Genomic DNA, 15,529 nt, shown 5'->3' on the forward strand with positions numbered 1-15,529 from the left:
GTCATGAATAGTAAGTATGGATATAATGACGGTATCGCCCATGATACTCTTTATGCGTTGCGTTTCTGACCCTATGTAGTAAAGCCTCTATACCTTGTAATTTCATTGCTATGTTTCACCCTACAAATCGAAATATAACTATGCAAAGAATTACTTCATGGCAGAAACACGAAGGAAATGGAGGTACCCAAGCAGGTAACTTATTTTATAAAGTCACCTTTTAGTATATCTAAATGACGGTAAAACTCGTCTTAAAATTTGTTGTATGGTTTATAAGAAATACGAATAGACGCTGACTGCAATGCCGTTATACTATTTAAAGATTCATAGTCTCATCATTGTATTCTATCAAGTTTTAATTCACCAGACTGATGGATTTTGCATTGTGGTCAGTTCCAGACGATATAGTCATTAATCCGAGTGACCGCACACAATATTGCTTAATTTTATTAATTCACAAGGGTTATTTCTTTATTTTAAAACCAATCGTCTAATTACGTTTAAATTACAAATAAAAGTATCAAATAATTGTAAGGTACAACAATATAAAGTTCAATCCCCTTTGTTCCGCAATAAATTTAATTAAGAATTACGATTAGATAAACCTAAATGTTATTATTTTAAAAAAGGAAAGTATTTTTTTACGGAATGAAGTGAGGTAGGTACGGCTAATTTACTGTTTTGTAATTTTAATTCGAATGATGCAAAATCGTATGGTCATAATCAGCATTCGGGAAACTTAAAAACGTCAAAAATTAAAACTATTGCATGTTGTCAGTGATGGATTACGGTATTGAAGTTTCGAAGATAGACACGATATTATCCTTTCCGAAATCGCTTTAAAATATTGTAAATAAATAAACTTTCCGTCCGATTCTTCCTGCGTGAATTATTAACGGCAAAAGAAAAATATCACCCGATGATTATTTAAACGACAAGAGTCGTCGCTCGCTCGTAAATTACTTAAGACAATTTAATAAACACATCAAGTCTTAAACGCTTTTTCAATGGCTTCGTACTACGTGAGCAAGTATTAATTTGACATTGTGTAGCTTCTGAACGATCATAATTGCAGATGGTTGCTATTTAGCTATGTGATTATGTTTTCTTAAGAACTTAAGTTTGCTATCATTTATTATACAGTAGATAAACATTTTTCATCGATGTTTTGTCTTCGACTATTAAGTAAACATAATTGCGGAATTCCGCACGTTTTTTTTTTGATATTATATCTTATGTATAATAAAATGAATGGCTGGAGAGGTATTACTATTAAAACTTATAAGATCAGTAAAAAAATACGATTTAGGCGTTTTATATTCTTAATTAATTTTGTTATTTTTGTTTGTTAATCTTATTGTTTGTATGTATGTATGTTTATATCTATTTGTTTTTATCTTTTTCAATGGTGGTTATAATAACATATCAGAAATATTGCTTTTTTTCTGAACTATTAAAACATATGTTTATTTATATATAATATTTGTTATTATGGTTTCCTTGTGAATTGTGTTTGGTTTTATTACTGTAATCAGAATAAAAATTCAATCTGTAAGATTGCAATTACTTTTGATTAATTTTATATAAAATTACTTTAAAACTCATCCGAGTTTTTATAGTGTGCAGCTTTTTATTACATGATTATACATGAATTATTTGTAAAGCTATATACAATAATTGTTAATTTAATATCCATATTTTATATTTGATAAAGTTTTAATATTCTTCATATTTAATTTTTTTTAAAAAGTTTATTCTTTTGCTTCACTTATAGACTGAGATTAAATTTCAATTTAGTCTCCGAGAGTTTTTTTTTTAATTTAAAGTTTACAATGTTAAAAGTAATATAAATATAAAGTAATAATTCTATGTAAAGTAGTATTTTTTATGCAACTTAGTATAGCAAACAAGCTGACGTTCCACCTGTTGGAATGTAGTAACCGTCGTCTATAGACATGAGCAGTACCATGGACATAAGAGAGTATACTGTTTTGCTTATGATACTCTCCATGCGTTGCCATTCCTGAGGGCTCATGTGTTATTCCCCTGTACTTTGTAAATACACTGCCATATCCCACCCTTCAAAGTGAAACACAGCCATGCAAACATAATTGCTTCACAGTAGAAACACGAATGGGACAGAGGTGCCCAAGTAAACGAGTTTTGTACAAAGTCTTCATCTGGTTAGACATTATGATTATTATTATCAACTATTTTCTTTATAATAATTATACTATAAAAAAAGTAATAATACTATAATAATACATAATGTAACGAACTTGAACATTAATATATTAATATTGATGTTTAAATGTTTAGCAAATATGAATGAAAGTTACATCCTATAGTTAATAATTATTTTTATATTTATTAACAAATAACTTCAACAACAATTATAAAAAAAAAAAGCCAGTTCTCCTGTATTTGATTTAGTAAAGAACGCAGATTTACGTCACGAACGCTTTTAAGCGAAGCATAAAATTGTTTCCCGTGGTTTGATTAAGGACGACGGGTTCCCACACCTTGCTGCCAATCGGCTTGTGTAAAAAGCTAATTGTCCATTTTGTGGTTTCCTCTCAGACAGTCAATAGATACCTACTGCAATAACAATAATAAGATGGAATTAAAATTACCTATATACAACTGCTGTTTTATATTTTAGAGATATTTATTAGTTAAGTAAATGTAGGTAGCTCACATTTTTGGTAGTTTGAAATAGGATAAAAATATATGCTTACTAATATTATAAATTGGGGGAAAGAGATTGTTAGTAATGGACTCTAGCAGTATCATTACTAGCAATATACTCCATCAGGTCGACCTCCATGTCCCTCTTTTCATTTTCACTTATCATCTCACACTGGTGTCCAGTTAGTGTACCTATACCGATAGTGTCGGCGGGTTCTCATTCTATTTTTATTTCTAAAAAATATATAAATGTGGAAGTCAGTTTGATAATTACATAATTACGCTTTATCGGATCAACCGATCGTCATTACATTTGCTATCATATAGTATTTGGACTGAAGAAAGAAATATGTTATTTTAACAGTCAACATAGGATTTGTAGATCGATGAATGAAGACTAAGACTAAGTAACTAAGACGCAAAACTAATCATTATCATAATCATCATTATATCATACATAAACATATTCACTGAACATAGGCCTTCCCCATAAGAGGGGTTTTGCCACTAGTTGCAACGCTTGGCAGTCTGGTTGGCAACCGTAATTAGGTTTTGGTGATGTTTTAAGAGAGACGCTGCTGCCAATCTCTCAACCATTAAGTTTTCTTAGTCGCTTTTTACAATATCCACGGGAAAGGAAGTAGTGACCCATTCTATGCTGGGACCACACAGCATAGAAATAAATAAAAACTATTGTACTATTTAATTCAAACTCGCTCTTTTCTTTGCATACTTTCGTATTTATAATACGAGTAGGGTATTTAATATTAGGGATCGTCAAAACGCTTATTAGATGACTCCAGTGAATCGTGAATCGTGCAGACTATTGCCCCAATAGTTTGGACGATGTTCTATGTAAAATGAGCCTCCGATCGCAGGAAAAGAACTTTTAACATTGTCTCGGGTCTAGGTGTGTTCGGTGTTCACTTTTTAGTAAAACACGGTATTTCGCAGTTAAGGATTTGTTAAAAAAAACTCATGACCATAATTCCTAAAGGGTTAATCAGAAGGATTGCTGGATTGTTTTCATTTTTATAAACATAACACTCAACATTTTAAAGAATTATTTATTTGGCGCATACTAATAACAATTAAAACAAAAATATAAATAATTATAAACAATAATTATATTTATTTATTACCTGTTGTATACATATTTCTGGTATTAGTGGTACTTTTTTATAAGTACGTGTATATTTTCTCATCTTAATAAAGATGATGGGACTAATATGAATGCGATGGGATGAATGAAATATAGATAATGTAATCAAAACTTTTGTATTCATAATATTACAAATATTTTTTTAATATTAATTTGTTATATTTTTTAAGTACCTACATTTCTATGTGGACCTGATCGGTCGATTTAGGTTATATAAACTCCATTCACACATGAATGTAATTTTATTTGTACAGATGTTACTTTAGTAGAGCGTAATGGCGTTGGATATTGCGAAATTGTGTCATTTGTGAATACTACTAAATTGGAGTGTAAATGTTAATTTATAGTATCTATTCGTAATTCGTATGTACTCGTTGATGCCTGAAAATGTCAAATGATATAATAAAAAAATATAATTATGCCTATGATAAAAAGTAGCATATCGAATATTACGTATGAGTTAAATTTAACGAAGAATCATTTTGTTTAATTGCCAATAGTTTTTTTTTTTTTTAAATAGAGTAAATTAATCTTTAATCCGTTATTAAATTTAATTCAAATCTAAAATTAAATTCTAAATGGAAATTGCATATTGGCAGTTGAATACATTGTATTAATATACGTGGTAGTTTGAAATTAATTGTCATTTTTCGGCCAATGTTTCTTTGGATAAAATGTTAATTTGATTTCGGTATCATTCCCTACGCATTCCCTATTCTCACATGCTTAAAGTTAATCTATGTTTTTATTTTTTATTTTGTGGTAGTAGAGACAAGGTTTGACTTCATTAGTTTAAGTTGCCTTTAAAGATCGACATTCCAATGAATATGTAAAATACTCTGTTCCTTAATTAAGTACTATCACGTTTTCACTAAACAAATTCGTGTAGGCGCCTTAGTAAGTGTTTAACTGTGGTATTCAGCGATTGTCACATTGGATTGCGTACCTATTGAAATGCAGACTTTATCGTTTTACGGGCATCTCGTTCGTTAGTCGAGAGCCTGCCTACACAAGTATTGAACTCGCTATCAGCATTAGAGAGGCAATAGTCTATAAACTATACAAGTTTAGGCTTCTAGTCTTTTATTGCATTCAACACAGTAAGACATCTCATTATGACTTTCCAATTATATTATTATTGGTATCTATTGTTTGTGTTTATATTATGTAACAAATCTAGTAAATGAGATCAGTAAAAATAGGTTTTGAAGAAAAATTTATATTTTTATTCAAACACTATCATGTTCAGTGCAACATTCTCAAGGTGTACGTAATTTTTATAACAGCTTCAATGGATATACATTGACGTACATAAAATTTTATTTTCGCTGGTAGAGATATGTCTAAATCCATCTGTGTTGTAATTTGTGATTTTAAATATCAGCGAGTGGTATAAACTGTATATATGCATATGAAAGAATAAAAACTTTTAATTTTATTTCAATTTTGACCATATTTGTCATTATTGTACTGTATTAAATACTTTCTTATTTATTTGACGTATTTATTAAAATAATTTGATAAACAAAATTGCTCGGCGAGATGTAGGAATGCCGAGTATTATAGCACCGAGATTGCAGTCGTGAGCAATACTTTTCGTATTTTTATCTACTTATTTAGCTGTCCGTCTTTGCAGTCGTCTATTTTATATAATATAATCTTAACCAGTAAGTGAGGCACTTGTTGGATTTATTTCAATGAAACTTTTTATAACAATGACGTGGATATTTAATAAGTTAAAAAACTATGTATTTTTATGGCACATAATATCTAATTATAGGCTAATTAAAAGTATTAGATTTTATACTTACATTTTCAAAATACATACAGCTGGTGCAACCGAAGTTGAATCCTTAGCGTAAAGAAATAAAAAAGGATCGTATTATTTAACTTGACGATAATAGGAGAGGTGAACAACGCGCCATCGGGTAAGTTGCGCAATTTATAATTATTAGTATAATTGGTTTCGTTACGCTTCGCGCCTAGTTTCAATTGCTATTTGGTTCTTTTACAATTTCATTAAGTATGAGTATTTTTTCTCATATTGGCTTCCGCACGTATTCGATTTGAATTCGAATTTTCTAGTATGGATTTAGCTAGATATTGTATAAACATTTATATATTATTCAACATATATATATATATATATATATATATATATATATATATATATATATATACGTACTGTATTGTTAATATGGAAAATATAGGTATTTTTCACTGTGGGATATACTTGTACATAAACCAATTGTATAATTTAATAAAATAAAAAAAAAATATTGCCGGACAATGATATATAAAACTCTAAGGTAAAACTATTCCAAATTTGAAATCGACAGTATTAGTGGTTGCTGAGATATAACAATGTGACAGATGGACAGACGGACAAAGTTACACCACAAGGGTTCCTTTGTACCTTTTTGGTACGGACCCTAAAATACGTAGCTCTACTTTAGATTTTACAACTTTTTACAGTGAAAAATAGATAGATAGATATATCCAGAGATTTCCTTTAAGTTGTAATTAGAATGCCAGACTTTGTTAAAATCGCTTTTTATATTGAAAGTCGTTTCAATCTTTTTTTTTTCTGCAGTTACGCCTTGTAAGTTAAATAAGTTTCAAGTTCGCAGGTCTAACTTAACATTCTAGATTTTTTATGACTGATGTGTTAGTGAGCAATCAAATAATTAATCTCTGAAAATAATTGTAGAGTTTTTTTAAAACTTGTAAGTTTAATAAAATACACATAGAACTTTTAATAATAGAAAGATATGTATAATTAATTGAAGGAGTATATTTTATTTACATTATACAATATAGGGAATAAGCAATACAATTAATAAATATACTCAGTTGTATAAGTACAGTAAGACGTCTTAGTCTTATTGCTGAAAACAATCTTTGTAAGACAACCTTAGGGTAAAGGTTTAATTCTTGTGCAAGTCGGCATATTAATAACAGCGTAAAACATTATAAAAAATAATGTTTTACGCTGTTAATAATAAGTGTCTATTATCAAATTTTAAAACAAAGTTATGGAAATGCATAATTGCAATGCAATGCATATAATGAAATTGTAAGGGATATACTGTGTTTAAAGTAAACAAATGTTTAGATTTTTTTCAATATTTTAAAATATTAAACGCGAAATCATCTATTAAATTTAAAGTTATTGCTAATTTTATATAATATTCCATCAAATGTATCCGAAATGCCATATAAAAACACGGTAAGCTCTGTCGTTAATATAAATTGAATTCACAATGCGTTACTGAATGGTCGTTATAGTGATTTGTGGACAACGTCCACTGTGGAGATTTCAGTGTTACTCCTTAGGGTTTTAATGAGATGGTTACTTTTAAACTTTTTTAATATTAAAAATATTTACTTGGATTATTTTTATTTTTATAATAAACTAGCTATTGCCCGCGGCTCTACACGCATGGTGTCATATTTATCCCCTTTAAGTTGAAATTTCAAAAATCAAGTTTTTGAGGATGCTTACGTTATAATCATTTTATTTTTATTTTTTTTATACAACTTAGAATGGCAAACAACCTGACGGCCCACTTGATGGAAAGTGGTATCCGTCGCCTATAGACATGAGCATTACCATGGACATAACAGAGTTATAATCATCAATTATATAAATACAATCTCGTATTTAATTTAAGATGAAAAAGTTAGAGTCATTTAAACAAGTTCGTTTTAAATAAATTAATTTTTGAATTGTTTGCATTACATTGAGTGTATACGACTTTAAGTAGATGCCGCAAGTAGCTCAATTCATATGAAAATCAAACATGTCATATTATTTCTACTTAGCTATTATACTATAATATTACAAGGGCTATTCAATTATAGTAATCCTTCGACCGCGCCAGTTCGATTTCAGGATATTATATGGAAGCGGTATTTGTTGATCGTTTTAATATATCCGGATATATTAGTAAGAACTGATATTATGAATGTGAAAGTGAGTTTGTTTGTTGGGATGGACAAGGGTATAGGCTATTCTCAGTTTTGGTCAATGATCATATCTCCGTCACGTGTCCGAAGTCGCGTGTACAACTTACCCAGTTCATAAATTTATTTGATGATAAATGTAACAATTAAAAAATGATTTTGTCTACTATATTACGGATTATAATGCTGCGTATATGCATTTTATTTATGAGTTTTATGTAGAGTTTACAGTTCGAAATTTAGCTGGATTCTAAGCTAATTTGGGCTAAATGTGATATCTATCAATATTACAACAAAAAAGAAAGCACGTAAAATGGACACTGATCAGTTTGCGAGTATAGTGCGTAGTGTAACTATTATGATATATTGTTTTTATATTATGATATGTTGAATTATATTCTTACATATTATATTGAGAAGGAAATTATACTACGGGTGGGGGCACATTTAAAAACGGGTTATAAGTGGGACGTAACGTTTTTATCCTTGCATTGCATCGCGGTTGCAATCTCAATAAACCAATTTGCGACGGCTCCCGATGTTCATGATACTGTGACGCTACTTTATAGGCCTTTGTTCCGGTTGTGAACTAACATGGCAGACAATGTAGGGTTGCCACTCGCTGGATTATCAACTGTACTGTACAGGGTTTATCTGTGTCATCGGCGTCGTTTTTTTGGCTAAAATACACTTACTATTATGGACGCTATGAATAAATTTCCACGAAATCTTTACATCAGCAAGTCTAGATTGTTTCGCGATTACTATCAATTCCGTGTTTGAATAACCAAAAAAAAAAAATGGATAAGAATTTAACAAAGATTTCAATTACATTTACACTTTTATTAAAACATATTAATCTATCTTTTCCTAAAAGAGTCTATGAAATATTATAATAGATATACAAATTATGTCAAAATTTATTAAATACATACTCTTCATTGTTTCCTCCAAAAGATTATATATATATATATATATATATATATATATATATATATATATATATATATAGAATATATATATATATAGAATTTATTAGGATATAGATTTAGATTTATTAGGATCAATAAATCAGCGTTAATTAATAATTTGTCAACTATTATCTTGTCAAACGGTAATAGAATATTTGTAATAATCGATTGATGAAAATAGTGTAAGGGTTTGTGGATAAAAACTAAACCGTTTGTTTCACATTATACTGGACGAAGTCCGTTCAGTCAATAATCTAGATAATGATTGGAAAAAATATTTTCCCATACAAATGACTCCCACGTTTATCCACGCAGTGTATCTGATGCACTAATGTGACATACTAATCATACATTATGCATGGACATGAAATTAATCGATTGTAGCTAAACCGATAAACAGTTTACTCTTTTATTCATAAGCACGCCAATGACAACAAAAACATTATATATGTACATTAGTGTCTTCAGCATTCAAATAACGTTTAATAAAAGTACCAAAATATCATATTTGATTTGGAAAGTGATGCGTAAAAAATATATTTCATTATATAATACGTAACAGCTATAATGCAAGATCAGTGCAAGTCGATTCAAGAAAGTTAAGTGATTTTAGGTACAGAGTTGTTGGAAGTAATAGTTAAATATTCACAACATTAAACTATTTTTTTGACAGGAAAGAAGGCCATTACTTTCAGAAAGTTCTGCAGCGGGTACTTTGTATAGTCGAAATTATGAGGTTAATTGAAAATCAAATATTTTATATGAACGAATGAATTTAAACGTGTTTTTGGTAACCCTGCAAAGTGAAATCAAACAGGGTATTTCTTAAAATGGTATTTACTTCATCTGTGGATTGTCAAGTGGTTCATTTTAAATGCATTTCTTATGCCCGCACCAAATATGGTGGTTATGTTATGAAGCAGAAACACGTCGAAGGTTATTTCGAGGCGCGATTTCTATATGACTTCAATTGCATTTGTGCGCAGGTATTTGTATTTTTCTGTCATTGATTGAACATTATGAAAATAGGATATATTGTTGAGATAAAAACTAGATATATATTATAAGGAGATAATATTAAAAGATCTCGTAATTTTAAGTTATTAAAGCGTTAAATTACTAAATGTTAAGCATTTTTAAAATCTAAATTGATATAATAATTAAAAGATGAGTTTAAATAGAAATCATTCGTAATTTGTTACAGTATATTCTAATAGTGAAACTGAATATTTTTCGCAAAGAAGTAATAGGTTATCCTTACCGGCATTTATTTTACAAATAAATTTATTTAATTTATATTTCAAATGAAATGAATGAGTAAAAATTAAAATATAAGAATTACTAATAACAAGAATAAAGTCAGGATAATGAGACAGATGCTACTTCTGTATAGTAACTGTCCTAATTAAAAACGTATTGTCTGGTTTCTCATATCGTATTTTAGTTATTTTATATGATTGTGGCCTATATTAACATATATTTTTTTTTATTTGTATATATTTTAAGTCATACTGTTACTTTAGACTTTTATAGGTGGTTTTATGTACCTACGTGGATGAGCACGTGGGAATATTGCCGTGTGATTGTTCGTCGGTGTTGTGGGTTAGTCGTCTGTACAGTTACAATGCATGTTTGTTTTCATTACGGTTCTTACTAAAACAATGCGTGAACATTTGAAGCCTACATACCCGACGGTAATTGAGTTATCATACAACGCTTTTACACTTTATAACGGTGTAGTTGTTCCCTAAATGTGTATGTGTTATTTATTTTTAATTAAATTGTATTGTTAGTTTGGGTGATAATAAATTCAGCGTATTTTTAAAAGAATAGGAAGTTTCATTGGTATTGCATGTGTCATTTTTGAATGTGTATAGGGTGATTTTAGAGCGTATTTGTTTTTTATTGTTGATATATGATCCATTAAATTAAAGTCGCTTCTTATGACACCCACGGGAAGGGGTGGTCCATCTTGTGCCGAGACCACATGACATGTCGGCAATAAAACATAATAAGGTTTTGAAATTAAATTTCATTCTTTTGTCACACTAGAACATATTCTTATACTTTACTTATATTTTATTTAATGTTATTATTAAGTACAGTTATTTTATATATTATGAAATGTTTGGTTCCGTAGAATAATATTTATTGTACAATTATAATAAAACAAAAGAAAAAAATACCGCTCATAATGTACCTTAAAAATCTTAAAATATGAGACGTGAGAAAGATAAATATAAAAAGTAACTCTATATTGCGCACAGATAGTGAGTCACGAGCTCTGAGCAATAACAAACTTGTTTGATAGACAAAAGATAATTTGAAATACGTTTACGTAATTAGGTATGATCTTGATGGATGAGTGAGAAAATAATGTATTGTCAGTTACTAGGTGGCAAGTAAAAGATTAATAAAAAATAAATAACGACCTACCAACTTTGATTATGATCCTATCTCATTTTGATAATATCAGTGTAAGATAGATGAAATTATATCTCACGTTAACTGTTGAGTAGGTAACTACGCATAGTTAGTACAGCATTCAATAAAAGCAGACAAAGTCGCAGGATGCAGTTAGTATTTTAATGAATTATTCATCGTCATTATCCGTCCACTGCTGGACATAAGCCTTCCCATAGACTGCCATAAAGAACAGTCCTAAACCACTTATATCCACTGATTCTCTACAATTTTTTCAGGTCGTCACTACATCTAGTGGGTGGTCGTTCTACACTGCGTTTGTCCGTACGGGGTTGCCACATATAATAAATTGTTATAATGAAATAAATTGTGTGACTGTAGTAAATAAAATGAGGTTTTCCTTAGAGGATATTGTAATAAGTTCTACAAAAAGGAGGCTAATGAGATTTTTAAGGGTAAGATTACGCAAGTGACACTTGTAGTGTTCATGCTATTATAACTGTTTATCATTAGATGTAAAAAAAAAAAAACTATTTTTTTTTATATAGCTTAAGGTAGCTTTTGAGGTATGATTTCTAAGTTTATGTTATTTAGGCATTTAATAAGAGTAAATAAAATAATAATAACAAAAGTTCGTAAGTAAGGTTTACCATTCTTCCATAAAAAAGATTTATATACGTCATCTTTTTTTATTATTTTTGAAGTCAACACTACCGCATTCGTCAAAATTGGTATCCATATCGAAAAGGTGGAAAATGACTTTGGGTTCTTGGGTGGAAACCCAGACATTAATAAGAGTTCCATGAAGTTCCTACCATCAGTATATTAAAATAGTTATGCATAATTAAATTAAAAAAGAGGTGGTCTTTTTTAATTTAATTATGAATAACTATTTATTTATATAATTTATTTTATAGTAAAATAGGTGGAATAAACAGTAACTGAAGTTATACTGTGAAAAATATTAAATTTAATTTTGTGAAATAAGGTAAATTTATTACGTTTGCTAAGTGAACAAATCATTAATGTAAATTGGTAAAATAAAAAATATAGCGCCATCTTTGGTTTATTATTAAACATGCTTTCTGAGTCTCGGACGAGCGCGCTGTTTAAAGGCATTCGATTCTTGTCTATGGTTCTAGCGACGAACGCGGTATTATTATTTTGAATTTGCGAGAGTCTTTTCTACCTTTTTCTTATTCTTACGGTGGAGGTAATGAAAACGTGTTATTTCGAAAATTTTATATAAGATACCATTATGTTTTTTTTTGACAATCATAAATTCTCATTTATTCTCACACTTATTGTAACAATAATATACCAAAAATAAAATTCTTAAACAAAATTATAGAGTGATTAACATAGTCTTTATCATTATTTTTTATACGTTGTTGTCAGTTATATAATAACAAGAATATGAATAACAAGTATATTAGATTGTATGGAAAAAATAATTGTTTGTAAAAGAACCACGTCGAATAAGCATTTGTACATACTGTGTTAAGTACTTGCCTGTCAAAATAAATTGCTTCTTCACTTTTTTGTTATTCGTGGGTGCTACTTTAATATAAAATGTATAAGGCTCCGTTTATGAAGTATAATTAGAGTTCTTATGGTAATTTTTTTGCCCTAAAGTATCTAAAGAGCAAAGAGTGATGCATTTTTTGTGCCCTAATATAAAGCGCGAATTTAAACTACCAAGCCTCTAATTACAGTAATAATAATAGGTTTACTCTATCGCGATTGGAGTTAAGACATCGATTTCATATAATCAGTTTCGCTATACATTCTTTTTTAAATTCATAAATTATATAGTATGAATTATGAATAACTTATTGGTTTGAGTGAGTACCTCGAGATTTATTAACTGCTGAGAGATATAAAGTCGGATAATATGGACGTTTCGTTATATTTTAAAATATAGTTACAATATTTTTATTTTATTCCATTGATGTCTGGCGTTAATTTTGTTATAATTATTACAAAAGAGTTTTAAAAAATTTATTAAAATAGGACGTCAACTGTAGATTTCATCAGTTCATTCGAAAAATTCCTTTTTTTTTAATTAAATTAAAAAACTAATGATTGTTTGAAAAATATGGTACACAGGCAGATTTTATTTTAAATTAAGCAAAATTTGGAATACACAACTTAGATTAACATTTAAGATTCTTTTGTTATTGACTAACGCGGGAAAAGCCGCGAGTATTCAATAAAAAAAATCGGAAAATAAAAATGTATTTATATTGTCACATAAGTTTATTTTTACTAAATGAATACAACTATATAGAGTATCATAATTATAATTTATTCAATTTATACAGATTAAACTTTTAAATCAGTTTTAATGCAGCAAAAGGCATTCCTGCAGTCTGATCCAGAATAATAAATTATGACGTGCCGAGCAACAAAAGCCTCCAAACGTGATTTAGATGACACCATACCCAATTACTTATGCCTTGCTGGCATACGGAGTCTATTAAAGCTTTAATTGTTTTCAATGGTAATATTTTTTGTCGGCGCGAAAAATCACCGTAGGCATTCTATGCCACATGTTCGCATAATATGCAGTGAATACATATTGTTTATATATTTTAATTATCATCGCACGACCTGGGAAATTATATCCGTTTAGTTTTGATTTATAAACAATATAAATTTTTAAGTATAAGTTGTAATTCATCGTATACCTAATATATGTGTTGTTTAATTTAATATTGATGAATAAATAATAAATAAAACAAAAATTAAAGTATATGACCTTAATTCAAATTAACAAATATGTTAGCAACAATAATTCCAGATAATAATTCCACATATCAGTTACTGAATGCTTGCCTCATCTCGGTTCCAATATGTTACTAATTTCAGGATGCTATTATAGAGTATCAAACTTAATTTTGTCTAATAGTAAAGAGTATCTATTTATTTAGCTATAATATCATTGGTTTTTATATAAAATATATTCAGAAACTTTTGCATCTATTGTTCTCGTAACTGTCGTGACATCGATGTGATGCTGGCACGAAATGCGAAGTGATTGTGAATTCATACTATATGGCAGTTTATGAGAGAGTCCTTTGCTACGACGTGAAATGAATAATTAATTTTTTTTGTGAATATTTGTAATCCAAAATGGCAAACATACGTACTTACTGTAAGCCTTGCTATGTGTTGTACTTGTTATAGCCAATATTATAAGTGGTTGTGCCTTGCTTACCAGATAACAGGCACAAGGCCCATGGCATTCCTAATGCATCGCCATTTTAGCTAATTAGTCAAAATTAAAATAAAACTACACCACAGATGTTTAACGACAGAATTATGAGTTGCTAGTGTGTAAAATTTCTGTCTGGTAAAGTGCTTAATATTTTTCTTAAAGACAATAGTCAAAGATGCAATCATGTAACCATGGTTGCTAAATGCAGATTAGTTGCTGAAATTTTGTAGTGTGGTAGTAAAATCCGCAGTATACTTTAAATAATCTAGGAATTGAAACTATGAACTAACAGTTCGAACAAGAACCGAATTTGGAACTCAAAGCATTGGATCGTTTATATAGCCATAAAATGTGAACATGTTTATATAAATTTCAACTTTCTATTAAATTTTGGAAACTGGAGCAAATTTCACATTTACCTATACAATTCACAATTGCAAAAAGTCTTTGTTGAATGCTATAGAAATGATAATCGAATCTTGTATCTCGGTGGAGAACATAGCATGCATCAGTGAGTTTCAAGTCATCCGAGTGATGGTGGGATAGACGGGCCTGCGCGCACGGCGGCCACCGTTTATTTATCGAGTAGTATGGAGAGTGCTTACCCATTGAAACGTCTCGTCTTGATAAATTGTTCCCGATTTGCATATAAAAGCAATGGCTAAGAAATTATAGCGTATCTAATATTGTCGTTTATGTTCGTGCCGTATTAATGGAGCACTTTTTGATTATTTCTCACGGCTTTAGGATTTATGATATAGGTTACTGACTGGATTATACGTAATTAAAATTAAAATCTTATTTCTACTTTGCTGTAATAGTGAAAGTTTGTATATATGTGTATTACTCAATAATACACAGTTTAAGGGATTTGAAATGTGGAACGACTTAAACGAACACTTAATATTTTTTATTGTTACGATTATCGTCCATCCAATCAAAAACTACGAAACAGCTTGAAGATTCTCGGCCTATTGTAGATTTTTTTTTATTGTAAGTGATGATAATGAAATGGTACCTCCATCTGCGCTATTGGTATATGCTGGCGGAGCAAGGAGGATAGGTGACAATGAAACCAGGTCAGTCAGGCCCATCGTG

General features: G+C 29.5%; 1 long non-coding RNA gene across 2 annotated transcripts in view; it reads left to right on the forward strand.

Annotated features, from left to right (window-relative positions):
• The window catches only part of LOC128201202 (uncharacterized), a 64,181-nt gene that overhangs the window by 28,347 nt on the left and 20,305 nt on the right, over positions 1 to 15,529 (forward strand). The gene's annotated exons all lie outside the window — the stretch shown is intronic.

Source organism: Galleria mellonella, unplaced genomic scaffold (genome assembly GCF_026898425.1).
Source record: "Galleria mellonella isolate WM207_F2 unplaced genomic scaffold, CSIRO_AGI_GalMel_v1 utg36, whole genome shotgun sequence".
NCBI lineage: Eukaryota > Metazoa > Arthropoda > Insecta > Lepidoptera > Pyralidae > Galleria > Galleria mellonella.